Source organism: Tamandua tetradactyla, chromosome 12, assembly GCF_023851605.1.
Source record: "Tamandua tetradactyla isolate mTamTet1 chromosome 12, mTamTet1.pri, whole genome shotgun sequence".
Lineage (NCBI taxonomy): Eukaryota > Metazoa > Chordata > Mammalia > Pilosa > Myrmecophagidae > Tamandua > Tamandua tetradactyla.
In genome coordinates this window covers 97,343,855-97,370,016 of record NC_135338.1, presented here as the reverse complement: position 1 = coordinate 97,370,016, position 26,162 = coordinate 97,343,855, and the positions used below count along the sequence as shown (strand labels likewise).

At 55.2% G+C, this 26,162-nt stretch overlaps 1 long non-coding RNA gene across 3 annotated transcripts; it reads right to left on the bottom strand.

The window, feature by feature from the left end:
• Window positions 1-426: 426 nt before the first annotated feature.
• On the bottom strand, window positions 427-26,162 carry LOC143652521 (uncharacterized). 3 transcript variants are annotated; one of them, XR_013160740.1, is made up of 4 exons: window positions 16,375-16,463; window positions 8,898-9,066; window positions 3,122-3,249; window positions 427-2,352 (listed from the first exon to the last, which is right to left on the bottom strand). It is a non-coding gene; the product is annotated as an uncharacterized LOC143652521 (long non-coding RNA). The 3 variants fall into 3 exon arrangements; XR_013160739.1 differs by lacking the exons at window positions 3,122-3,249; window positions 16,375-16,463 and adding an exon at window positions 26,067-26,162; XR_013160738.1 differs by lacking the exon at window positions 3,122-3,249.

Genomic DNA, 26,162 nt, shown 5'->3' with positions numbered 1-26,162 from the left:
CTAAGTGTGGCTTTCATGATGTCTCTCTCTCTCCAGACACAGGCTGCTTATGCAAATAGAGCCTTTCACAGCCCAGTCCATTCCCCCACCAGCCTAAGCTGGCCAGCCCCCAGAACAAAACAGCTCTATAGGGCTGAGGCAGAGGGGAGCACCCCCCTCCCCACCCTGGTCCACTGCCCCACACCATCCCTGGGGCGGGCTCCCACTTCCAAGGGCCCCTCCCCATCCCCAAAACAGGCAGCTACCAAAGACAGAGGGGCAACACCCACCCTGAGGGAAACAGTGAGCCAAGCCTACTCAACCCCTTCACTCCTAAGGTCCTGCCTCAGGGCTCTGGCAACCAATATCTCTCTTCCACACCGGGGAAACTAAAATAACGATACCCACCCAAGCAAGAGCCAGAGATACGAAGCCTGGTCCTTTAATTAACAGTAGTAGCCATGATGATGATGTGGGATTGTTAGGCCCCAAAATGGCCAAAGGCAGAGGTCCTAGGGTTTCTGGAATGCTTTTCCCCGCAATATCATTACCACTCTCTTGGAGCTCTGCCCCAAGTTGGCTAAGAAAAGTTAAGCCTGTTACATTAAACAGCCTCTTCAAATTTTTAAATAAAAGTATCTCACAAGCATGGAAAGAAAGCGTAACAGTACAGAAGAGTGCCTCTGTCGCCATTCCCTAGAGGTAGCATTCTAGTACCTCCTTCCAGAAACTCTCCAGAGACACGCATACTTACGTATACCATACACGCTTTTAAATATACCCAAACAAGATCATAACCTATTGCCAGTTCTCACCTTACCCTATTCACACACCAGTATATACCAGCCAACCTTCCATATCAGCCAGTATTCAGAGATCTACATTGTTTTCTCAGCTGCATAGTATTCCACAGTAGGAATGGCCTACAGGTTTGCCTCAATTTCTTTACTCTCAAAAAGAAATGCTCTAATGAACCCTTGTATACTTCTTAGGAAATCTTTACAAATATAACCATACAGTAAATTCCTAGCAGTATCAATTGTTTGTAACATGGTTTACTTGCCTTTTACATTTTTACATTGCCACATTTCAGAAAATGTTGCATAAAGTACCTCCCAACAGTGTTTGAGTGTCTTAGACACATGATGGTGCAGAGAGGCACAGAGATGGCAAGGCATCTGCGGAGCCTGCCGAGAATGGCACTGTGCTGGCCTGCTGCCAAGGGCAGTGCCCAGTGGTTTCTTCCTGTCCAAGCCTGTGCAGGCCAGTGGCCTAGAGGTGCCCTGGGTCAGAGAGGAGTGGGGGCTGACACGGGCACTGGAAGGAAACGGCAGGAGAGCAAGGCCAGGGCCCCACCTGAATGGTTTCCTGTGCGATGGTCTCTGCCCTGTCTGGTCTCCCTGGGGGGAGCTTATTCAGGGGCCTTTGAGAGGGGGTTGGGCAGGAGGTGCAGGCTGTGTAGTCCTCACCAAAGGCACCTGAAATGCGTCACAGGAGGGAGAGAAAGGAGGAGGAGGGACTCATCCCTGGGAGAGATGGGACGTCAAGACCCCCTGACTAATGAATAGGGAGTTTGCCCTTGAACCTCACTGGGCTTCGCCATTCTCAGGCACAGAACAAGAGCTGAGACACGTCTGAGCCCAGCTGCACAGGGATGGTGACGGTTCATCTCAGACACTTTGACAGGCTGGGCCTTTTCCCTGCATAGCTCAGACCTGCCTCCTGGCTCCCCTGGCAACAGCACAGCGGCATGGCTCCTGGGTCCAGGCTCTTCCTGCTGTGAGCAGGAGGAGGGAGGAAGAGGAGCACCAAGGGGAGGACAGCTGGGAGAGGGAGGTGTTAACTCCTGGAAGTCCAGAGTGCCTTGGTTTGGCAACCTCCCAGCATCCTGCCCCTGGTCCTCTGGGGTAGAAATGTAGATGGTGAAGAGCTTCCACTTGCCAGGGACCTGACCAGAGCCTCCCATGGCACCTCGGCCCCAGACCAGGCCCAGGATGCAAAGAGGGCAGAAGCCGTGGAGGAGGAGCCACTCTGCCAACAGGCTAAAGGCAAAGCCCCCTGTGCGATGGGTGGGGGCAGGTTTCCCCAGGGCCCCTGCAGAGTCCCGAGGTGCAGGGATGGGAGGAGAGCCTGCACGGCCCCTCTGCCCAGGTCTCCTCCATCCTGGTCCCTGGCTGGTCCCTGGCTCCTGTGGCCTCAGGACGATGACTGCTGCGTCTTCCCTTCTGGAGCAGCTTTTCCTCTTCTGACTGCATCTGTCCTAGGGCAGCTTGGCTCTGTATTCTAAACCATGACCTTGGGAAGATCCACAATTCCTCTCTGTCTCCATTTTCAGAAAAGCTGAAGAGAGGCTGTCCCATCGCACAGGGCAATCTGAAGATAAGAGAAATAATGCATGAGGAGGAGCTCTGCACTCTGGGGAGGAAGGTGTCCTACAAATCTCATTCAGGTATTCTTAGGGCTGAAACTAGGTATTTCTGCTCTCTGGAGACAGAAGCGGGTGTGCTAAGGGGAGGAGCTCACCTGAGGCTGTCTCAAAACCTTCCGGGCAGGGCAGCCTTGAACCCCAAACCAAGAGGTGAAGAAAGGCAATGGTTTATGTCTGTGGCCTTTGGAGCCTCTGAGTAGTACCAGGAGGTGAACGAGTTTGATCATATACATTCAAAGCAGTTTTCCTGTATTATTTCTGTGCCTTACTACAACTTTATGAGAAAGGTATGGTTGTCCTCATTTCAGAAATGATGAAACTGAGGCTCAGAGAGGCTAAGGGACTGGTTTAAGGACACAGTGGTCATCCAAGGACCTGTCCACAGCCTGCACTTGTGTCGGCTGTATGGGTGGCAGAGCCACCTGGCTGGGGCTGCCAGGGAGAGGGGCCAGACACCAAGAAGTAGCATTTCCCCCATGAGATTGCTTTTCTGGGCCTGTTGCTTTTGAGTCTAAAGGCCCTGGGCCCAGGGAACTAGGACAGGGCAATCCCCAAGGAAAACGTGGCAAACTCATCCTGAAGGCCACTGAGAACAAACGGCAATGGAAGAGAAGGCAGCCGGAGCTAGGGTTGGGGGGCAGACGGAGCTAAGATGGATTGTGTCTGGTCAAGTCTTGCTCCAGAGCAGGTCACTTCCCAGCTTATGTCACTTGCCGGGAGCGAGCTGTGTTTTCATTTTTGTAGCCAAGCCACCTCGGGATGAAGGCGCCTCTGTGCGTCCCAGGGCAGCATGAAGGGGCAAAGTTGGTTGGGTTGAGCCAGGAGGAGGAGGGGTAGGTTCACTGGCAGGTAACAGAGGAGAAAAAGCAGAAAGAACTATCAGGTTATAAAATGTCAGCACTAAAAGGGACTCAGACTTCACAATGCTCCCTCTCCAGGTCCAGGGAATGGGGTGGCTGCCCAGGACCACTCAACAAGGCAGGGCTGGAGGCCAAGTCTCCAGAGACCAGCTAAGAGGGGTGGTTCCCTCCTATGCCCTTTTCACTTTACCAGGCTGCCTTGGGCCCTCAGAGGCAGGGATTTTACCCAGCAAGGCACAGAGAAAGGCAAGGCCAGCTTGGCTCTGGAGAAGAAGCCACTGTTGGGACAGGGCACTGCGTTTCAAGGGATGTCAAGCAGTGGCCTCCAGGAGCCCAGGGCTACGGGCAAATGCTGCCTTGAGGCCAGCAGCCTTCCTTGTTGACCAGTGCCTGCCCATACTCCACAGCCACATGGCAGGAATGACACCTTCCTCTGGCTGATGGAGAAAGAGAGGCACGAGGAGATGTATCAGAGAGGGCATGGGCCCCTAATCCTGCCCGACATACTTCTGAGAGGAGAAAGGAAGGAAGGGCAGCTGCAGGGCACATGAAGAGGACGGGCGTCCCCAGGAGAAGTCACCCCCACAGAGCCTAGTGGCTGAGCTGCAGCCCAGGCCGGAAAGGCCCTCAGTACCCTGCCCTCTGCTGCCAGGCCCTCTGCTAGGCAGACCTGTCCCATTCAGAGTACGAAGGAGATCCCCAAATCCCATGGCCTCACCAGGAACTGCTCTCAAGGGCAGTCTATGCGCTTAGAGATTAACAGACATGGAGCAGAAAGACATGACAAATGAACTTATTTCCACCCAGTTGTGCCCTCCTTCCTGGGCTGACGGTTTGGGCAACTGCCACTGTGACTGGGCAGCGTCCAGGCTTAGCTGTAGTTAACCATCCAGAGGATCCCCCCCACCCGGTCCCAGCTCCTCAAATGACAGTGAAGGAAGTTCACTTCCTTCACACCTGCCCCCTACCTAAGGAGAAGATGGAAGGAAAATCAACCCTTTAGTGCTTCCTACATGCCCGGCACTCCTCACAGTACTCTGTAGGCGGGATTGTCATTCCCATTTTACAAATGAAGGCTTAGAGGCTCCAAGACGTGCAGGGCGGTGCCATGCAGAAGCTGCTCTGGCCTTCCCTCCTGCCCTGCCCCTCCTCTCCAGCCAAGGCCACTCCCAAAGGCACCAGAAGCTCTGAGATGACCTGGGCTTGCTCTCAGGATCCCTGCTTCACTCTTCTCACTCCCCAGGTTCTCTCAAGACCCTGTCCAGCCTACTTGCTTAGTTCCCCACCCCCAACCAACCTGGAGTGCATTTTCCCAGTTGACCAAGGGAATGAATACTTGGAACTTATGGGACAGATTCTTCTAACTGGGACTGGCAGCTGGAGGACGGGGGTGTGTTGAAGGGGTGGGATGAAGGGGTGGGAGTGGTGGGGGTTCCCAAACAATAAAACCTCAGCCAAGCAGAAAGGGCTGGAACAAAGAGCTAGGTGACGCCCCAGCACTCTACGCCTGCCACCCCTGTGCCAGGCCCAGCGATCCAGGAGCCACGTGGGGAATGCGATTCCCCGGCTTTACGTGCCGCTCCGTTAGCAGAGTGCGACTCTCAAGGTCCCCTGTCATGTCCTAAAGCCAGCCGCCCCCCAGCACCACGCTGATCACCAGATTAAGGAGCTCAGAGCTACAGCTGAGGCGGCTAAGACCCCCCAGAGGAGTGGGGGAGAGTAGAGGGACAGTGGACAGCTCTCCTGAGCCCTGCCTGCCCTGCCCTTGCCCACCCCCACTGAGGGCACCTTCTCCCCCTGCCCCTCCCGGAAGCTCTAGCTTCTATACTTTATTCACTGAGCTTCAGGCCTCACCTCCAGAGACCCCGTCTAGGTGATAAGCAGCCTGGGAGACAAGGAAGGAAGAGAGGTCCCGGAAACAGAAGTGGAAGGATGGAGCACAGGGGACAGGGGGCGAGGCAGAAGAATCATCCAGGGGAGGGAGGGAAGGGGAGGGGAGGGGAGGGGAAGGGAGGAAGGTCAGCACCCGAGGAAAGCCCACGGCCTCTTCTGCCTACACTCAGCTTGCCCAGGTTAATCCCAGACACACCCCATGGGGCTCCTCTCGCCAGGTGCCAGACCCCAGAGTAAGGTGCCTCTCACCACACCTGTGGGGAGGGTAGAAGGGAGCGCTGGAGATGGGGAGGTAGACAAAGAAGGCACAGGAGAAGGAATCCGGACATTAAAAGCTTTTCCCTAAGACCTCAGCATTTCCAGAACCAGAGTAACCCCCAATCATTTAAACACAAACATAGGAAAAGAAATTCTCTTCTGCTGTGTGGTCACTAGGATTGTAAGAAATGAGATGGGCTCATTTCCTCAGTGATAAAGACCCTATGGGAAGTTTTTACACAGGACTTTTTTGGACTGTAAATGACCCTACATTTCAATTACCCTAGAAGCTAGGAGAAGGGGGCAGGGCGGGGGGGACTGAGCTGGGAAAGTCGCTGAATCCTGAGGCCTCTGCCCCTGCCCGAGTGGGGTGATGCCCCATGCCCCATGCCCCCTGCCCTCCTGAGGGACTCTCAAGAGGTGGGGACTCTTAAGACATTACCCTCACCTTGGCAGGTATCCAGCCCCTTCTCAGCCCTGCCCCCCACCCCAGGGCCTGCAGGGGGCAGCTAGGACAAACCCAGTGCCCGGTCCAGCAGCTGCTCCCTTCAGCTCCATTCTGCTGGGCTCACCACTGCAGGGATGCAGGCGGGAGAAGGGCTCGGGCTGCAGGAGGCGGGGGTCTGGGAAGACCCAGGAAGAAAGGTTCTGCTGGCTCTAAGCCTCCAACCACCTGTGTCTGTGCTCTTTCTCCTTCCTCTGCAAACACAGGCCTGCACTCCTGGGTCACCAGTGCTGAAGTCCTTCCTATAGCACCCCCTCCTCCCTCAACCAGAATCCACTGGTCCCACTCCTGTCACCGTGCTGTATCAACACACGTCTGAAAGGCTCACCATCACAAGTCAGAAGCACAGACTTTGTGAGCTGGAAAGGACAAGAGATTCATGATGTATAGCTTGCTCATCTTGCCAGTGAGAAAACAGATTCCGGGCGGGGACTTGGCTTTCCCGAGGTCATATGGCAAGCCAGTGGCAAGTGTGCTGTCCATCAGACCCCTTTCCTGTTCAGAGGCCTCTGCAAGGGCCTACGTGGGGGCTTCTCCATCATATCCCAAACAAGCGCCTGGCTCGACCATGGGCAGCGGGGGTCTGGGGCCAGGGGAGGCCGTAATGCAATAAGCAGACTGGCCATCTGGCTTGGGGACGGAGCAGAGCCCAGACTGGCCGCTTCTGCTGCCCGATCCCAAGGGGCCCTGTGTCGCGAGAGACAGACTGCCAGATGGACAGGCCCTGGCCTGGGTCTGGGTAGAAGCCAGTGAGTTCACTGTAGTCAAAGCTAACCAACTTTTAGACATGAAGGGATGGGAAAGGGAGCCAAGCCAGGTACCCCAAAAGGCAGAGAAGCAGAGCAGCAGGGCAGGGCAGCCAGGGTTTCCCACCCAGGCTCAGAGCCTACCTGGGGCCCAAGCCTGGTCCTCTCCACAGACCCCAGTGCGCTGGCCAGCGACAACCAGGGCCCCTCCCTCCAGGGGAAAGGCAAACACATCTCTGCTGGCACCTTCTCAGACATGCATGCAAAACTAATTAACATGGGGAGACATGCGAGCAGCCGGCCAGCTCCACACCCTTGAGTCCACGCAAACAAGGCAAGCCCTTGTCCAGGGGACGTGCACAAAGCTTTGTTGCTAATTCAGGCATCTGTCTCTGTCTGGTCTGGTCCTCCTGCCTGCGCTGGGGTTTTTCCCAGCCCCTTGGACAATGCTGGGAACAGGGCTGCCGATCCCTTATTCAAATCACACCCCGGACAATGGGCTCATTGTGCGGGCCACAGAAAAGGGATGCTGGGGGGTGGGGGGCAGGGGGAGGATGTGTAACGGGGCATCGGGGAGAGGAGAAGGGGGGGGTGTGTGTAGAGAAAATGGGAACCCAGGAGCGTGTTTACTAACACAGCCCCTGCAGCTGCCTTGGGCCCCTTGCCCTTCACCGCCTGGCTAAGAGCTGAGAAATCTGGGGCTTGGGGGTGGGGGTGGGGGGGACCCCAAGTGGAAGGGGGGCCTTGGGCTCAGCAACACAAACTCTGGCTCAAACCTTTGCCCTGTTGACCTCTCCCACCCTCAACAATCTATGGTTACCTCTGCACATATCCAAGGCCAGGCCTATTTTTCATAGACTGGTTTGGGGGTGACATTTTCTTACTCCGCCTCAGCAGCCTACTGTGCAGATCCTGTCTGCAGAGGAGGAGGCAGTGCTAGGGGGAGAGGTGCTGGCGGCTGTGTGGGGTGGGACCTGCTGTCTCAGCCATTGTCTTCAGGCAAGGTTTCATTTTCTCCTCCTTCCCAGCTAATAAATTAGAGAGGAGACGGTGAGCTGCGAAGGGACAGGCTCCCCACGGACGGACGGTGGGCGGGTGGGCGGGCAAGGCTGCGAGGTTGTGGCAGATGGGGCTCCCCCGGCCGGCAGCTACTCACACGATACCTGGGCAGACACGCGCGGAGCCCCACAATGAACGGCATTACACCATACATATATATAAATACACACACACACACACACACACATATATAAATATATAAATTTCCCAAGATCCCCGAAGGGGCGTGCTGGGGCTTTGAAGTGCCCTCCCTCCTACTAACACCCCGCCTCCCCCCAGCTCCTTGTTGCACTGAGCACGCCTAGACAGGCCGACATAAACAGACACACACAGCCTGACACTGACACGCAGACACAAAAAGAAACACACACACCCAGAGGCAGCCCCAGACACACACCCTGACAATGGTGTAATGAATGCAGGACTGCGAGAGCATTCAGCCAAAAGCCCACACCGCTGGCCGCCCAGGGCCAGGGTGGCTGGAAGGTCAGGGAGGGGCGGCGGGCCCCGCCTGCACCCAGCATCCAGAACGGCTGATTCCATACAGGAAGCAAAGTAAAATATCGTCTCAGGCATCCAGACGGAAGCAAATGCCTCCCGAGACAGAAAAGTCTGGAAATGCTCTCAGTCCTTGGTTAGGGCTGGTTGAGCTGCCTTGAGTGTTTTTTTTTTTTTTTTTAAAAAGAACATTGAAAGAAAAGGTGCTCAAGAACCACTGTAATTGCCCTGCATTTCAGAAGGACATGTCCTGAAGTTGGGGCAAAGTGGAGCCTTCCCGGGGTAGTTTTTCCTTGCAGCAGAGTCCATGTTTGGGGTAAGTTCCTGCTGTTGTTGAAATAATTTTGAGAACGGCAGCACAGGCTGAAGAGGAACACAAATGGTTAAAATTTCAGGGACTCTTTAAAACCTGCTTAAGGGGATAAAGGAAAAGAGATGGCTCCCTCTCCACTGTCCCAGAGGAGTGAAAATGTATTAGGTAAACCATATGAAATTACCAATATTTGACTGGGGGCCTACAAGAAAGAAAATTTCATATGGTTCAACTTCAGAGGCAGCTGGTTCCACGAACCAGAGGTATTTTCCTTTTCCTTTTTCAAACATCCTCCCCAACCAAGATTATTGTCTTCCTGAAAAAGAAGAAAAACAGTTAAGCAAAGACCCATGTCTACCTTGAATGTCCATCCACAGCCACATCCGTGGAAGGGCCGAGCAGCAGCTGGAAGGCCTGTGAACAGCACACACTGCCACGCAGGGACGCGTCCAGGAGCCGCCTCTGGGTTCCCACCACGAGGGCCTCCAGCTTCTTCCTTCCCTGTCCTCTGACTCAGGAGCAGCATCCTGGAGAGAAAGAGGGAACGTGAGGGCAAGAAGAGATAGGGAAATGCACACAGGTGCACCTGGCTTCTCTGGAGGGGCCTCAGGGGCAAGCACCAGCCTCTGCCCAATCTTTGCCCTGGAGGAAGCCTCTCCCGAGCAGTGCCTTGTTTCCAAATTTAAACCAGACACAGCTTGGTGCCTTCGGTAAACCTCCTCTAGGAGATCCAAGTAAGAGAAGCCGGAAAGGGAGGTGAGGCCCCAGGCAGAGGAATACCCACTTCCTGCCAGCGTCTGGACGCTCACTGGCCCTGTTCACAGAGGAGATGTGGGGTCTGCCCCAGAACTCAGAGAGCACAGCAGCCTTACTAAGGTTTCCCAGAGAAGGAAAGGTTGAAAGTCTCCGAAGCAGTGTCCAGGGTTGCTCTGTGTCGTGCCACTTTTTATTCCTTGTCAGAGGAAAGCGGTGGGCAGCCCAGAGGGGAGAGGGCACTTCCCTTGAGCGTTTCCTGATTCCATTCAAACATCTGGAACCACCTTCCAGGCAGCCGAAAGTGGCACAGTCCCTCCTACGTTCTTGTCAAGAACTTTAACCACAAATGCTATGTAACTTCTAGAGTTTAACATTTTAAAAAGACCCACATAGAGACAAATCACTGAAGTAGTAATAATAATAGCAATAAGATGAAACCTGCTTGGCGCTCCCATTTCTGGGAGCTAAGTGGGGACACGACAGCCTGCAGTCTGAGTTTCAGGGCTGGTGGACTCACCTGCAGTGCAGGACCAGCCCCAGCTCCACCGAAGGCTCTTCAGAACTCCAGCTATGTCGAAAGAAGGCAGCTGTGCAGCCACCATTGCTAACTTAATCACAGGCCGGCCTGCCAAGAACTGTGCTTAGGGTCCAGACTGAGTAGAACCAGGCAGAGTCCTTGCTTTGGTGCCCCAGATAGGAGAGACCTCTATGTAGTCTATTTTTGACTGCATATAAGACATTCCCTACCAACCCCACCCGCACATCTCAACATGAAACTTCTGTTCTGATTCCTAAGATCATAGCTGGTTTTTTGTTTGTTTGTTTTTAACAAAGAAAAGTAAAGTGGGATTTCACAGTTCTATATGAAACTAATGGAACCTGGAGAATTAAAGTTCTAGCTGAGGCTGCACGATGGCTTAAGGTTGCCACTGGCAGAAGATGAAATGCCCTCTGACCCTGTTCTCCCAGGCTCTCGGGCATTGAGAGGGGCTGGGAAACCAAGAAGCCCACAGACTGCTATCACACATATCCCCAGCGCCCTCTACTCCCTCCTCCCTCAGCCTGGCCTTCCCTTTCTGGATGGAGAGGTGAAATCCCGATGTCCATATTACACAGGCTTAAAGTGCTGGGCAAGGGAGGGTCGTTTTCTTCTCTGTGTCCCTAAGGCCTTGCCCAGTGCCTGACACACAGTGAGTGATCAATGAATGCCGAGTGACCGCATGTGGTAGAAAAGAGTCTGGCATGGGAACATTCCCAACTCCTAAGCTCTACAGTTCCCTTGCAAACTGGGAAGCAGCTCCGCAGCAGAGCCCAGGACTGCTGAAGTCACCACCACAAGGTGACAGGTACTGGGCAGGTACGGCTACTCAGCTCAGGTCACTGGGAGGCCCCACCCTGCCCACCACACCCATCTTGTACATGGTAACCAGACCAGTTCTCTTAGGCTAACCCCACCCCCATCAATCTTGGCCTGACCTGACCTTCCAGGCCTGACCTGACCTTCCAGCACACGAGGAACCATCTTTTCAGAAATGCAAGGTATACTGAGGCTGGTTTTGAGAGCAGGACCCTGGAGTTCTTGAGAGGGGTATGGAGGTGAAGGCAAGGCTGGACCGGCAGCCAGGCGGCCTCAAGGCGAGAAGGGCTGAGCAAGGGCCCCATACCCTCTGACAGCAGGATGCGCGCAACGCCTCACCAGAAAATCTCAGGAAACCCAGGCCTGGCAGGGAGCCAGGGCAAGAGGCCACTCCAAGATGCTGGCTCTGAGCCACCGTGCATCCCAGAAGTTCCAGCTTGCAGAGAGCAGCAGAGGCTGAGGGGAGGAGGGCTGGTCAGGAGAGGGGTGCCAACGAGGAGCCCCCAGGCCCAAGGAACTGGCTTCAAGTGGGTTTGGCACAAACCTGGGAAGCAGGGCTGGCACCCCATGCCTGTGGTTTCCATACACCCAGGAGACGATGAGATCACTGCCAGGACAAGGATGGGGTGGGGGGAGTGTCCTACCCTTTAACAGCCCTCCTGTCATCCACAGCTGGGCCCATAAAAACTCCACTGGGGCAGCACTAAGCCTTCATCCAAAGCTCCTCCTGAGGGGACCTTACAGGCTCTGCCCCCGCCCACCTAAATGCTGAAAGCACGCTGCCTGCTGATTCAGGCTGTGGCTTTTGCCTCCAAGGACTGAGATGTAATCCTCACTTAGAGGGCTATACACGGTGGCACTCCTAAAAGCCCCTGAGGATTCTCTCCTGCCTGCAGCTTGGGCTTTCTCTGGCCCTCCATGCATGGAGCGCTGTGGCCCCAGAGCAGAATTGGTGTCTGAGCATTAGGGCTGGGAGAGGTCTTGATCTCCTGGTGTCTGGATTAGCACAAATATCATGTGAGAGGCACAGAAATGTCACGTGAGTGCCGTATAATTTTAAATAGTCCAGTAGCCACATTAAAAAGTAAGGAGAAGCAGGTACAACTCATTTTAATCATGTATTTTATTTCACCCAATACTCTCATTTCAATGAGTTGCACTAACTACATTTCACGAGATTTACAGATGAGGAGGTGGCTCAAGAGTCTAGGGAGAGGAAACCGGGGTAGAAAGGGAAACGCCAAATCCCATCCTTATGGCTGGCCCAACTACTTTTCTCTAGGGCCTCCAAACAAATACTCATGGCACGGTATGAAATAGATTATTTTATGATAAATCAAATTCACAGAGCCTGCAACATAAACCTATTTGAAAGAGGCAATCCAGAGAAGATTAGAAATGGATAGACAGTACAAGGCTAAGGAACAAAGAAAGCACGAGGAGGGTGGTTCTGGGAGACCTCCGCGTCAGCCAACGGTCTCACTGGGAGCCTCTGTTTATGTGGCTGCAGGTCGGACCCCTTGGCTCCCGTGGGTTGGAAATAGCCATGCCCCAACACCGGGTCTGGTGAGTTTTCTGCCACGTCTCCCTGGAGGAACTACCCACAAAAGCTCCTCTCTGCTTTAGAAGACAAGAACAAGTCGTGCATTTACCCAGTGCCTCTAGTCTTCTTACTCGGAGTCGCCATGCCAACACACAGTCATAATTACCGAGGAGCGCGTCAATAGTGGCAGCATTGACAAAGACACTATATCAGGGCCTGTGAGCTAAGCAAGGTCAGGCTCCTCACAGGCCCCCAGCTTCCTGCCCACTTCCTTTATTCCACTCTGATCCATCTCTTTCCCATCAGTCTTTCTCTCCCACCCAGATGGTCTCTGATTATATTTTCTCTGCAGAGAAAGGCACCACAGCTCAGCGTATAAAACACTTTTATAGCAATTAGGAGACAGGTTCTTCTTTGAGTCCCAACCTTAAGTTGTGGGAAAAGTCACTTTAACATCCAGGCCTCAGTTATTTTAATGTGAATGGAGAGAATATTTTGGACACTGCCTATTCAGCAAGTGGTTGCCTGCATTTAATTTGTCCTCTCAATTCAGGGGCTGATGTGCATCTAGACGACTCAGATCTTCTTTATGGTCGGCACCGGTGGTACCAGAGGCTCAGGGAAACAAAAGAAGGTTCAGATCAGAGAGGGATTGGTTCTAATACCCCGAGAACAGCAGGGCCTATATCACCCCCCTGGAAGGATAGAAATCTCAGAAAGGGAGCCAGGAACAGCTGAATGGTGGGCTCTATCAGATTATAAAAAGATGAGTGGGATGGATGAGAACTATCTGGCTAAGTGACAAGCATCCTGGGGCCCCCAGCAAGAGACAGGATATGCACCCATTTAAAATGAGAGGTCAAAAAAAGAAGGCAGACAGCCATCATCCAAGTCCTACACAAGAGCGCCCCAATTTCAAAACATCCAGTACACCAACATCTGAACTTACAAAGGAGATAAATTGGAGGCTGATGATTAGCATCACAAAATGATTATTCCCTTTGTAAAAGGCTTCACTGCAGGACTGCTTTAAATAGTGCATTTAAACCATGATCTGATTTGCTAAATTCGATTTATACACATCTACTGCCTAAGCTGGCGTGCGGCTGTATTTACATGTCTTCCCCTGGCAGGGAGGAGGGGAGAGGCCAGCCATTATTTGGGGTCTTTAATCCTTATAGACAGTAACTAATCTGGGGAGCTGAACCCTGGTTTCATTCCACAGCTGGGGCTTTAGCCGCAAACCGGCCTTTGCCCAGGCAGATCCTGCCCAAAGATGACAGTTGGGATAAGGGCTTCTTACCAAGAATCAGAGCTCCCCCCACCAACCCCAACCCCAACCCCCCGGGATAGTACCCTTCTGGTACAAATTTCCGGAGAATCTGCTCTGTGGCAGGGTCACTTAAATTTATTCAGCAACTACAGGAATCACTGCCAGGGGTTCAAAGGCTTCATTTTGGGGGCCATGGAAATTTACTAACCTGAGCCATATTCCATGATTTGTACTGAAGCCATGGGAAACAAACCTGGGCAGGCACAGAAAGGCTGGTTCTCCACCCAAAGAAGACAGACAAAAGAATGGGTCCACCAGGTCTAATGGCAACCGGGCAGGTGCACTAGGGAAATCCTCTTTAGTTCAACTAAAAGGACAGGCAGGTCTCAAGGGCAGCACAGATCACTATCCAAAGGGGAAACACAGTACCCAGCTCACACATTTGCTAAAAGAGAGAAGCCTGGAGAACTAATGGGCTCAAGAAGCCAACATTTAAAAAGTGAACTCACCCAACGGTTTGTGGCCAGGGCCTCCCCCAACCCCTCCACCATGCTCATCTCCTTGAAGAGAGGACACCCACTCATTTATCACATCTACAGATACCCACGAGGATATACTCAGCCCAGCAGTAGGAACTTGGTATGCACATCCAGGCCTGAAGTATTTCAGACTGGGGGATGGTGGGGTTCACCAGGCCACAATTAAACCATACCCCTGTCGAGAAGCCCACTAAATCCTGGTCATGAGAGGATGGAAATTGGCCCAGGAGTCGGGACACTTGGGTCCCAGTCCCTGCTCTATTAGCTAATTCTGTGACCTTGGGGAAAAAGTCACTTAACCTCTCTGGGGCTGGTTCCTCATTTGTGATATGAAGCAGCTGACCTACATAATCACCAACCTTAAATTTTCTATAAATCGTCCATAGGAAATACATTCAACCCTCCAAAAAATCCTGATAAGCTTCCTTTCTTGAACAAGGTTATAATAAACCATCATGTTTCCTTCTTTGTCTTGGCTGCCAGGAAGCTCAGAACAACCACAATATTCTATCATAACATCTATTTTAGATGTGGACTTTAGGCTAGGAGGTTGGATGGTCTGAGTATGTGGATGGGTGACAGGAGAGCCCTCATGTGAAGCAGGGCAGTGTGCGGAGGGGAGCTTGGATTCAGAAAGGGCTGAGAATGAATTCTTGGCCTTTGTCTGACAGGTGAGACCACAGTGATGAAAGTGTGTGTGTGTGTGTGCATGTGCACAGCCTGTGGTTAAGAACCCAGTTCTTTGGGGTGGTCAGTCCTGAGTTCACTTCCTGGCTCAGCCACATCCTAGCTGTGGCTAAAGTCACAAAAAGGGAATCATCACCCTACCTTTCAAAGCAAGGCTCAATGCAAGCATGAGTGTGACGCACCTAGCACCCGGCCAGGCACAAAACGGGCCGCAATTCAAACTGGCAATACTGGAGTTTCTAGGTCATGCTGTACAAATGCATCTGGTGGGACCTGCCTTAGGGCGGGGGTGGGACACCTGCGGCAGCGACTGTGCTTATTCCCCTAGGTGGCGTGGGACAAAGAAGGCAGCAGCGACCGAGGTGACGCTGGCTCGGGTCAAGGAGGCCAGACTGTGAGGCCAGGAGGTGCGAGCTCAAGGACGCAAGGGCCGCCGGCTTCCTCCCCGTCTGACCTGCAAATGTGGCGGGCGGGAATGAAGCCCCTGGCCCGTTCTCAGCCCCAGGCGCGCGGAGGCCTCGCCGACCCGCCGTGTCCTGCGCTTGCGCCCCCGTCGCGGCTGACACCGCCGACTCGCGCTCGGGCTCGAGGTTCAAGAAACACCCGGCGTCCGCCGCGCTCCGCACTTTCCTCGGAAATAACGAAGAGCGCGAGGGGCCCACAGTCCCCGCGTCCGGGACAAGGTCGCTCCTCGCTCCTCTGGCCGAGGGAGGCGGCCACCGATCGGCGCCCCTTTCGCACCAGCAGCCGCCAAGACGGAGGCTCCGGACGGGAGGCGGAAAAGGGGCCGCAGCCGCTGGCCCCCGGGCCTCGCGTGGCCATCACCGCCGGAGGGCCAGCCCCCCGCGAGCCGCTGCACGACCCGCGCGCTCGACGTGCCTTCCGCTTGCGTGGGCCGCGCGGCGGGGAGAACCCGGGAGGGCCTGGGCGGGCCGGCGGCGCCGCGACCTACCTCGTGCCCACGCGGCCATCTTGCAGCCGCGACTCGTTCCTCTCAAAATGGCCTCCCGGGCCGCGGCCGCGGGCCTGCGGCGCCCTTCCCCGCTCCCTCGGCCTGCCCCGGGGGTCCCGTTGGCGCGCGCCCCGCGGCCTCCCGCCGGCTGTGGGCCCGTGTGGTTCCGAAGGCCGCAGGCCCAGGGTTGGTGTGGACGGCGAGTGAACGCGTAGAAAGTATCCTGTCTTGCCTTGGCCGCGCGCTGCCGCCCTGGAGTCGGCGCCGGTTACTCCCTGCTCAGTAGCCCGGGAAATGGGGGGTGCGGGTCCCACCTCTGAGCCCCTCAGGGCCGGGCGGCAAGCAGCCGCCAATCGTGGGCGGAGAGTTAAGGCCGCTCCGCGCCTCTGGTTTTCACGAAACGCCTTGGGGGAGACCTAGGGCGGCTAGGCGGCAGCCTCGGAAGCCAGAACCGTCGGGGTCACCGTTGACTTGGCGCCCTCTCTGTGCCACACGCCGTGCTCGGCCGATCGATTTCACAAAGCACCAGCGCGTTGGCATATTGTTAACCCCATTTCACGGATTGGGGGTGGGATGGCAGTGGCTCCCGGAGTCGCCCTTCTCGTGACCCAGTTGCGATCTGCGAATCTCCCAACCTCCGGCCCGCGGGCCTCCCTTTGAGACACGGCAGGGCAGAGCAGCGTGCAGGCAGCCGCGCCTCCTCCCACACCCGGGCGCCGACATCTCACCTCTGCAGCGGCGCCCCTCCCGTGGCGCGCGGGTGGCGACGAATAGGGCGCCGAGCGCGGGCGGGAATCGCGCCGAGGACGGTGGCGGCTGCGGGGGAGGAACTGTAAAACAGATCCGAGACATCAGGCGCCCCCGCCCCCACCCCCGGACGCGCGCCTCGGCCCCTCCGAGGTGATCGCGTGCCCCCGCGGCGGGGGCCGGGCCGCGCGCCCGGGCTGGGGGCGAGGTAGGGGCCCACCGCCTTCGGGTCAGGGCCCAGCCGCGGGAGGCTGCTTTGCCGCCGTGGCGCGTCAGCCCCGCGCGTCCGGGACGCAGGAGGGCAGACGGGTCAGGTCCTGAGCGCCCCTCAGGGAGGGGCGAGGGGATTCCGTCCTGGCCCGCGAGCCAGGCGCCCGGCCAGCCACCTGGGTGCCGCTAGGGGCTCCCTCACACTCAGGTGTCCGCCGGCTCGAGAGCGAGCCTCCGCGGACTCCCAGGCCCAGCTCCCCGAGGTCGGACACCTGGACGCGCCCGGAGCCCGGCGCTCCGCAGCCCCGCAGCCGGCCGCCCGCGACCGCCCTGAGACGGGCTCCATTCGCAGCCCCGCTCGCGAATGCTGCGGCTGGAACCTGCCTGAACCCGGGCCCAGGTCACTTGTCTGGGAGCGCCTGGCAGAACCCCCCGCCCGTAGTTAACGGGGGCCTCCCGGCGGCGTCCTCGCGGCTTCCCGTCGCGCCGTCTTGGCGGCAATCCGGATGCTTGTCCCTCCAAACCAAGACTTGCCCTCCACCCCAGACCAGCCGTGCTTGGAAACCCCCACTCCACTCCCCGCCGTGGGGCGCTCCTCGGGGTCCTAGCTCTTCTTCGAGTGCGGGAACCAGAGGGCATGGCCCATCTCGGGAGGAAGACGGCCCTTCCTTCCACAAGGCCGTAGACAGCCACTGGTGCTTTCATTCAGTCGCCAGCGGGTGGAGTTCTGAACTTCATATCCAGACGTTCATATGCACGGCCTGCCCCAGCTTTAAGAAAGAGCTACCATTTGCCCAGGACTCACCATATGCAAGGCACTTTATTTGTATATTTAACTTAATTCTCACAGGACCCCTGGAAGTGCCGGTACTATAACCCCACCTTACAGGTGGTGAAACAGAGGTCCTGAGAGGTGGGGCGACTTGTCAAGGACATGCTGAGTTGTAAAGACCAAAGCATTCAGAACCTTGCCCAAAAGGCGTCGGCCCGCACACCCCAAGCTGCTGTCCCTACTGATATTAGGCTGCTCTTTGTTAACCCAGTTCAGGACAGCTCTGGGTCTCCCACTCTAGTGCCTCAAATCAGGAACTGTTACTGCAAGTGCGGGACAGACCACAGAGATGAGCCTCCTGCCCTCCCATGATCAGTTACAGGGGAGACTGGATAGGGAAATTTCTTTCTCCAGCCCTTCTAGACATACCAGAGACATTTCCGTCACTTTACTCTGGGCCCAGGGCCTTGGGGGAAACTGATGAAGCCTTACACCAGCCAAGAATCCACTACTGATTTTTAAAATCCAAGTCTACACAGTCAAAGAAGCAGGTGACCTGTGTTATCAGATAACTCCTAGGAGGAGAGAATGAGCTGCACAGGCAGGAAGGGTGGGCTATTTTTACACACAACCCCAGTGAAGACCTGAGGGGATTCAGGAGCGAAGAGCATTGCAAGGAAAGGCCCCCCTCTCTGGTTCTCTGCAAGGGATTTCATCCCAACTGGTAGGCGGAAGCCTTAGCTCTCCCAACCTCCAGGCTGAGAGGCACTTTCTCTTTAAATGACGCTAATGTGACGTTAATGCTTTTCTCTTTTTTTTTTTTCTTCAATGAAACCTTTATAAGAGACAACCTCCATTTAAAAAAAAAAATATGTCTGTTGCGCCCGAGATGAAAGAAATTAAAAGAAAAATGAGGGGGGAAATTTAGGCTTTTTCAGAAGAAGGCCAGAGGATTGAGAGACAGTCCCCCTCCCCCAAATTGTCTGTAAGTGCAGAGATAGGTTGGATACAGCCACACTGGGGAAGCGCCAGGAATGGGGTTCCTGGGGTTGGGGTTGGGGGACAAAGGTCTGAAGCCACACTCTTCAGATGGCAGAAGAGAGAGGTCTTTTTCAAAATAACCCATGCTGAAGGTATAAGATCAGCTTGCCCAAGAGGGTGGGCAAGTGCCCACCACCCCTCTCCAACCCGTCTGCACCCAGTCCATCTCCACCCCAACAGGAGAAGGCCTGAGAAATGCCACCGTGTGCAGAATAGGGTCACACAAAGAACCAGGGTATGACCAGAGACAGGGGCGGGGAGCCCCGCTCACAGCATCCCCCCGCCCCAGTCATGAGGGGAACAAAACTAGGTTGCAAGCCGAGGCTGGGGGTGAGGCTGACCTATGAGGGGCTCGAGCACCTGAGCAGATGGAAACCGAAAGGAAGTTCTAATTAGCACGAAGCTGTCACCTTCCATTAATAGCTCACCACCCACTCCTGAATGCTGGTGAAGGCAGCCAAGTTGGAATGTGTAAGGCTCACCTGTCCCGGGCTCATTAACAGAGCTTGGGTGAGAAAAGGGCTCTTCTGGTGGAAGATCAGCCCCAGCCAGGACCCGCACCCCCAACCCCAAATCTAATTCCGGGCGCATCCCAGGAGAGGGGATTATTTAATGCAAGTCCAATCCTGCAATCCTACTGTAAACAGCAGTCTCCTGGGCCCATGCTCTGTCCGGCCTCTAAAGACAGTGTCCCCTCCAGACTTGAAATAAATAGTTTAAAAAGGGTTTACATAAAGCTCTATGAAGGTAAAATTAGTTTACAGTGAGAGACGTCAGAATGAGGTGAGGTGCGGGGATTGACTAGGAAGTAGCAGGAGAGAACTTTCGGGAGTGAAGGAAATGTATATCTTGATTTGGATGTTGGTTACATAGGTGTAATTGCATTTGTCTCTGTGTGCTGTGTGCACATACATACAAAGGTCTTGGGCCCATGACTGATTTCCCCATAACCTGTGATGTGAAGGTTCACACCTTTTTTGAGGGTCACTGTGGGGAGAGGAGTCAGAGCAGATGGGGAAATGAGGCTGTGCACATCTCACAAACACAGGGCCTTGGCTGGCCGGGGTGGGGGTGGAGGGGAATGTCTGAATTGAATCAATTAGCTGCAGAAAACTTCAGAAAAGAAGTAAGGCCCTTCATAAAAACAAAGCCCACTCCTTAATCCCCAAAGGCAATCCTCTCCCTCATTCCCATGGCCATCCCCGGTAAACAAAGAAATCCCTCCGACTACATCCACACCTCAATATTCATTATGAGCTGGTGTTAGAGGCTGCATTCCAGCCTCCCCGAGTGCCCTAATGACTGGAAACCCTAGGGCAGATGACTGAGGGTTTTCTGTTTCTCTCAACTTCTCCCTTTCCCGGGACGGTCTGTTCTTTCTTATCTCCTCTCTCTCTTCTTTGCTTCAAATTAGTGAATAAGCAAACCCAAGGCAAGCAAATCAAGGCAAAGATATCACTAACTCTACTTTGTTCATTTATTTTGACAAGTGCAGTTTAATTTTAATTATTTATGATAATACTTCATAGGAGACGAGTAAATGTGCTGGAGTATATTTGGTAACATCAGTGAAGTCTGCCTAATGGGAACTTTCACTCCAGCCTGGAGAGCTGCCTGCTGGAGAAGTGAGGTGAGCCCACTGGTCTGTGGTAAGGTTTGCAATTATTTGTCTGCGGGGTGGGGGTGGGTGGGGGCGGATGGGGGTGGGGAACTTAATGGGTTTGAGGATTACCAAAGGGAAAATTAGCCTGATTCTAGAGAAGAGGCAACTATACACCATAATCGTGTGTCGGTGAGGATTGTGTGTATTTAAACACTGAGAGGGCACACTTTGTGATAAGGAGGTCCAGGCGTGCACGAAGCCACGTGCATATTTACACATGACTCTCAAGTGTGCACATCAGGAGCGGCCCGAAGAAATTAGGCTCTGGGCAATTACACATGGAAATAAAACTGGAAAATGTGATACACAGAGTCCTGTATCTCTTCAAAGTATTTTTCCCCTATTTAGCATGTGCCTCCAGTGGGCAAATACCATGTAAAACTTGGAAGATAATTAAAAAGGTAGTAGGGGCTTCTTTAGCTGATGAATACATAGGAAGGCATCCTTCAACGCACATTGGAGCATGAAAAACAGGTCTCAACCCACACAATGTCATCTTCAAAAGGGGATGATTGTTTATAACCCTCACTCCTCACCATCCTCAACAGAACTACTTGTTAGTAGAAGTATATATTTCCGTATATGCATCATATATAAAAGAATGAGCATGTTATGTATAGGAATGTGCAGTCATTAGGTCCACACACATACATATCTGGTACCCTTCAAGATGTATCTCTAAAACACTTAGAAATTATCTACAATAATGATAGACTTAAGCCATAACACAATGCTTCACCTTTGAAAATGTAAAGAAATAATTGACCCTTTACTTAAAAGAAGGAAAAAGACAAGGAAGAAAAAGGACTATAAGGTCTCCTGTTCTCATGTCTGCCTTGCTGCCTGCTCAGGGATATTCAGGGGCATTCCAAGAGATAGATGCGACTTAGCTTGGGACCGGCAGCACTGCCTGCCTCAGGATAGAGTCCCACATTCTCCCAGGTTTGGACTAGCTGCTGGGACAAGAACTATTAACTTGGCTACTGCTGGTTTCTTCCACTGGATGGTCACAGTGGGGGAAGCAAGGCCTTTCTAATTTTACACCTTCATCCAGGGTGTGCCACAGATTCAGAGGAGGGAGCCTTGTCTTGAAACAGCCCCGCTTCTGAGACAGCTGGGACCCACCTTGCTCAAACTCTAGAGTCTGCCTGCTGTGAGCATCTCAGCAGAGGAGCACATGAGATGCTTCCATTAGAGCAGGGTCATGGGCTGGCAGCACCTGGCTCCCTCCCTGGCCCCAAGCTCTTCGAACCCTTCTCCCTAAAGCTGTGGCCTGGCTCTGGCGTGGGAACGACGGTTTGGAGCTTTTCACAAATCCAGTATCCCCTTGAACCAAAACCAATTAGCCTGGCCCAAGGTCCTGTCATTGAGGCCCTGGCCTTCTTTTCAAACCCCTGCGGCTCAATTGCGGTGAGGGGCCGGCCAGTGAATGCAGGGCCCACTTAAAGTGGTGCTTAAGCCGGACCGGGCTGGGAGGAAGGAGCCAGCGCTCCAGGAGCCACAGAGGCCCGTGCTCGCAGCCACTGACCAAGGTTTTGTTCCAGCCACAGCCCCCACCCTGGCTCTGTTTTTAAAAGCTCTCCCTCCTCTCCGATTCCCAGCTGTCTGGGGGCGAGATGAAAAGCTGGCTCTAGGAAGCAGTAAGACGCCCAAACTTGGCTCCCGTGAGCAGAAAGGACATCCCCAGCCTTTGAGTTTTGCCCCCAGTGGCTCTGCAGCGGGGCAGAAAGGAGCGCTCACATTGACAGAGCATCCCCTGGGCACTCGATGCTTTCCATGAACCCACCCATCCACCCAGCCCATCTCATTTTCTTAGGAGAAAACTAAGATGCAGAGAGGGGAAGTGACTTGCCCCATATCACAGCACTGAAAAGCAAGGCAATTGGGATGATTCCTCTCCAAAACACTGCTCTCTAAGGATGAGAGATAGGAGAGAGTGAGAGATGGGAAAGTGGAATCCTTGACTCAAGAGAGAAAGGGGGTGGTACAAACTCCCTTTTACCTCCAAGATTGGAGGGAGGACGTCTTTGGGGTGGGAAACTCAGGGCAAGCCCTGGTCCCCGCCAAGGCCTGCGCATACCATCCTTTCTCCCCTCCCCTAGTCGGCTGCGGAGACCCTAGGCAGAACGGGTGGGAGTGGAGACGTGAAGCCACAGCCTCCCTCCCACTCTCCCCCAAGTGTCCCCACCTCCCCTTCACACCCGACCAGGCGGAGTGAAGACGCCCTCTGTGAGGGGCAGCACTGTCAAGGCGCCCTGGCCGTCGCCATGGTGACGCGCATCCCACCCGAGGCTGGTGCTGATTGGTCACTCTAAATAGGATGGCGGAGAGGGGGCTCAAGTCAGAGGCGGTTGGGGTTCGGGGATACCCCGCCATACACGCGCGCTACAGCGATGCCAAGGGGGAAAGGGAAGCTACTAAAATGGCGCCGCGGCCTCCCAGGGGCCGCGTGCTGTGGGTGCGCACACCCGGCGGGGAGAAAGCCCGGCTGTTGTCCTGTCCAGGGCGCCTGAACGGTGCTGGGGCCGCCCCTCGCCCTCGCCTGCCCGGACCCGGGCTCCCAGCCCCGCGGCCCCGCGGCGCCTTCGGGCCCGGCGAGCACGGCGCGGCCGACGAGCCCTGAGCCCTGAGCCCGCAGCCCGGGAGCGCGCGGCGGGGGCGAGGGCGGGGCGGGGCGGCGGCCGCGCCTCTAATCCCCGCGCTGCGTGTGGGAGCGGCGGGATCAGGGAATTAGCGCTGTAACTTCGGATTAGTAACGCTGGCTAAATGAGCGCCTAATTCTGCCCCTGCATGCTTTTAAGCGCCGCGGCTGGGCCCTGGGAGGCCTCCGGGCCTCGCTCTGGTTCCTTTCCCTGGAGGGCAGACCGCGGCCTGGCAGAGGCCCCTGGCCGGCCTAGACAGGCCTCTGGCCCGCGCTGCCTGGCTGTCAGGGGCGTCCTCGGCTGCCAGCTCTTCGTTCGCCCGGGCAGAGGCCCGCCTGGTGGTGCAGGGTGGGTAGTGCGGGGACGAGAAAGAGGGAAGCCCTCGATGCGCCCCCAGCATTGCGGCTGCCCTGATGTCCAGACCTGCCGCGGCTTGCTGTGCGACCTTTGGCGACCCACTGGGCATTTCTGAACACGGTATTTGTCGATGTAAAATGAAAGCGGGTGGGTGAGCGACATCTTTGAGATCCCAACCTATTCTGGCTTCCGAGCTGCAGCTGCAGCTTCGTCCCAGGGTTCTCAAGCCTTTCTGGGTGGGGGTGGTGATGGAGGGGGAAAGTAGCACGAACTAGAGGCAAAGGCGATGCCCAGATTGGAGGAACCACGTGGCCAGAGGAGGCTTGACCTTTCAGTCAGGAGCAAACGGAGGGGAGCGAAGACTGCAAAGACCCAGGAGGCCCAGATGGCTCCCTCAGGCCCGGGCATGCCAGGAGGGGGTGAAGGGGCGAAGCACCAATTTTGAGCCTATGCCTTGGTCTTGGAAGTGTCCAGAGAGAGTTGAGTAGTGCTCCGTTAGAGATTTAGGGGGGTCATGATTTTGCGCCCAGAGTGCTGGGGCTTCATACCCGAGGAGAAATGGGTGACTTGGCCTCTCTCCAAGGGCCATTTTTTTTGGTGGGGGTAGGGGTGGGGGGTGTTGTAGTCTGGGAGATTAGGAGCCAGGCACTCTCCGCCCGCCCCAGCCCTGCTATCTCGATCTTTACCTGACACTGGAGGTTTGCATCAATGTATTTTAGAAGAAAGCGGAAAGAATATCGAATTCTCACCCATGCATGGTCTTTCTCCATCGGACCCCCCAACCTGGTTTCAGGCCTGCCCAGTTGGTTTGGAACCCTGGTTTTTAAAAAGATGAAAAAAGAAGGAAAAAGGAATGAATTCGGGGAGAAAGCGGGAAAGAAGGGAGGAAGGGAGAGAAAGGAAAAGAACACCCAGCTTGCTTGAACTATTAGAGACACAGCTGCAAAATGACGGTAGTGCTGGGAGGGAAGATGGGAAGCGATGAGTACAGGGCCTGCCCTCTGCCCAGCCCGGGAGCCATCCTGGCCAAGCCAGAGAGGGATGAAGGCAGGGAGCGCAGGGCGGGCACTCTGGCAGGAAGAACTGCTCTGATTTCCTCTGAAATGAGGTCACAATAGGCACACAGGCCCCCAGGTGCACTGGGAAGGGAGGGGTGGCCAAGGCACTGCAGTGGCCTCTTGGATCCTGAAACACACTAGTCACCCTCCCCTAGCCTCTTGACAGGTTAAGGGGAGACTGGCCTTTAAAAATGGTGGAAAGGAGCATGCAGGATTCACAAGAACCTTCTTTTTAACCTGTGATTATTTCAGGAAAGAACTGAGGATCGAGGCAAGAGGGGGGACTTTCCTGCCTGGACTTTCGTTTCTTATTTTAAGTTTCTTTTCAATAAATGTCACACTCACCGTGACTCGAAATTCAAAAGGTGATAGGATAGAAAGTCTCCCTGTACCATCGACCTCAGTTGCACAATCCCAGTCCCCAGAGCCAATGGGTTTCCCTTTCATATGGTTTGGATTTTTACCTTTTTCAATGTAACCTATTTTAAAAATAACTTTGTTAAGCAAAGACAAAACAAAAAAAGGTTTGAAGGAATGCAAGATCTATAAAGATTATTACCAGGAGACTGGGCAGAATCTGGGTAGAGGCCACTGAAAAGGGGCCTTATAAATAACTGGAAGACGCTCTGGAGAATGAGGCAGACGCAAATGGAGAGTAAGGCAACCTTGGGACCCAGCTCTGGGCTTCTGAGCTGCGTGACTGGAGGAGTCACCTCAGACCTTCAGGTCTGTTTCCACGAGGGTAGCAAGGGAGAGGGGATGGAGGCTCTGGTCAGGGGGTGGTGGCTCAAGTTCCCTCCAACCTATTTCTCAGAATCTTCTCACTCCTACACACTAGTAACCCTCCCCAGGAGATGTGAACCCACTTTCTTCCCCTTGCAGGGCAGGGCCCAGCTGGGTTTCCAGGACCTCATTCCAGGTGGGCTCCCAGGCTAGGGGACAAGCCAGGTATCAGGGAAGAGAGTGACCTGGAGGCAGAAGAAGACCTCAGGCGGGACCTCCGTGCAGGGCACAGGGGAGCGCCCCACTGCCCGAGCTCAGCTAAGAGGGACTGGGAGGGAGGCTGAGTGGCCGGGCGTGCTGCACTGGGTTGCCATGGGAACGCAATGCAGATTTCCCCCAACTGCTTTTTTATTTGCCAGACATTGTAATACATCTTATGTTGCGACTTTGCGGGTGGGAGGAGGGGGGTACTGGGAGTGTGCCTGCACCCTAACCACTCCGGGAAGTTGGGGAGGCGCCGGTGTGAGCCCCCTAGCTAGGGCGCAGGGCTAGTTTCTTTCCCTCCCACCCGCCGGCGCTTGGTTTGTATGCAGAGCAGGGCCTGCCCGTCGGGGAGGGAGCCCCCCACCCGGCCGCTCGCCATTGAGCTCACTCCCGGCCAGTTCTGCTCCGCTTCACGCTGCACGCAGACCCCCCAACCGCACACAAAGGCAGCTGCCAGAGCCCGTGAAAAGTGATCAAATTATCAAGAACTTGACCTCACCGAGGGGCGAAGCTCCGGCAACCCCCCAGCCGTATGCTAATGGTGCTCAGGGGCTGACTCGTCGAATAATTCGATAAAGGCCGCATTGTTAGCAGCGGGGCAGCCCCCTACCCACCCCTCACTCCCCTCTTCCCCCCCACCCCCTACCGGCCGCTGTCTCTCTCCCATCTCATTTGCATCCCAAAATCCCCGTCCGCAGCGCCGGGAGCGGATTGTTCCAGCCTGATTTATGGGGCGAAGGCGAAGGCTGGCGCCTTCCCCGCCAGCGACCCTTCTGCAACCCCGACCCCTCCCTTCTCCCGGCCCACTTCACTTTGGGGCTCCTGCTCCGGTTCTTGGGGGAGAGGGCGGGAAGCGTAGGACCGGGGTGGGTGGGGGGCCGAAACTGGCGAGTTCCCCCAGGGCTCGGAAAGGGCCTAAGGGGGGAGAGCCGAGGTCAGATACCTGGTCCGGGCGCGGCCGCTCCGCGGGGCTGGACTCCGCCAGGCCGGCGGCGCTGGGCTCCTCTCGGCTCCTCTGGCTCGGACGGCCCGGGCCGGC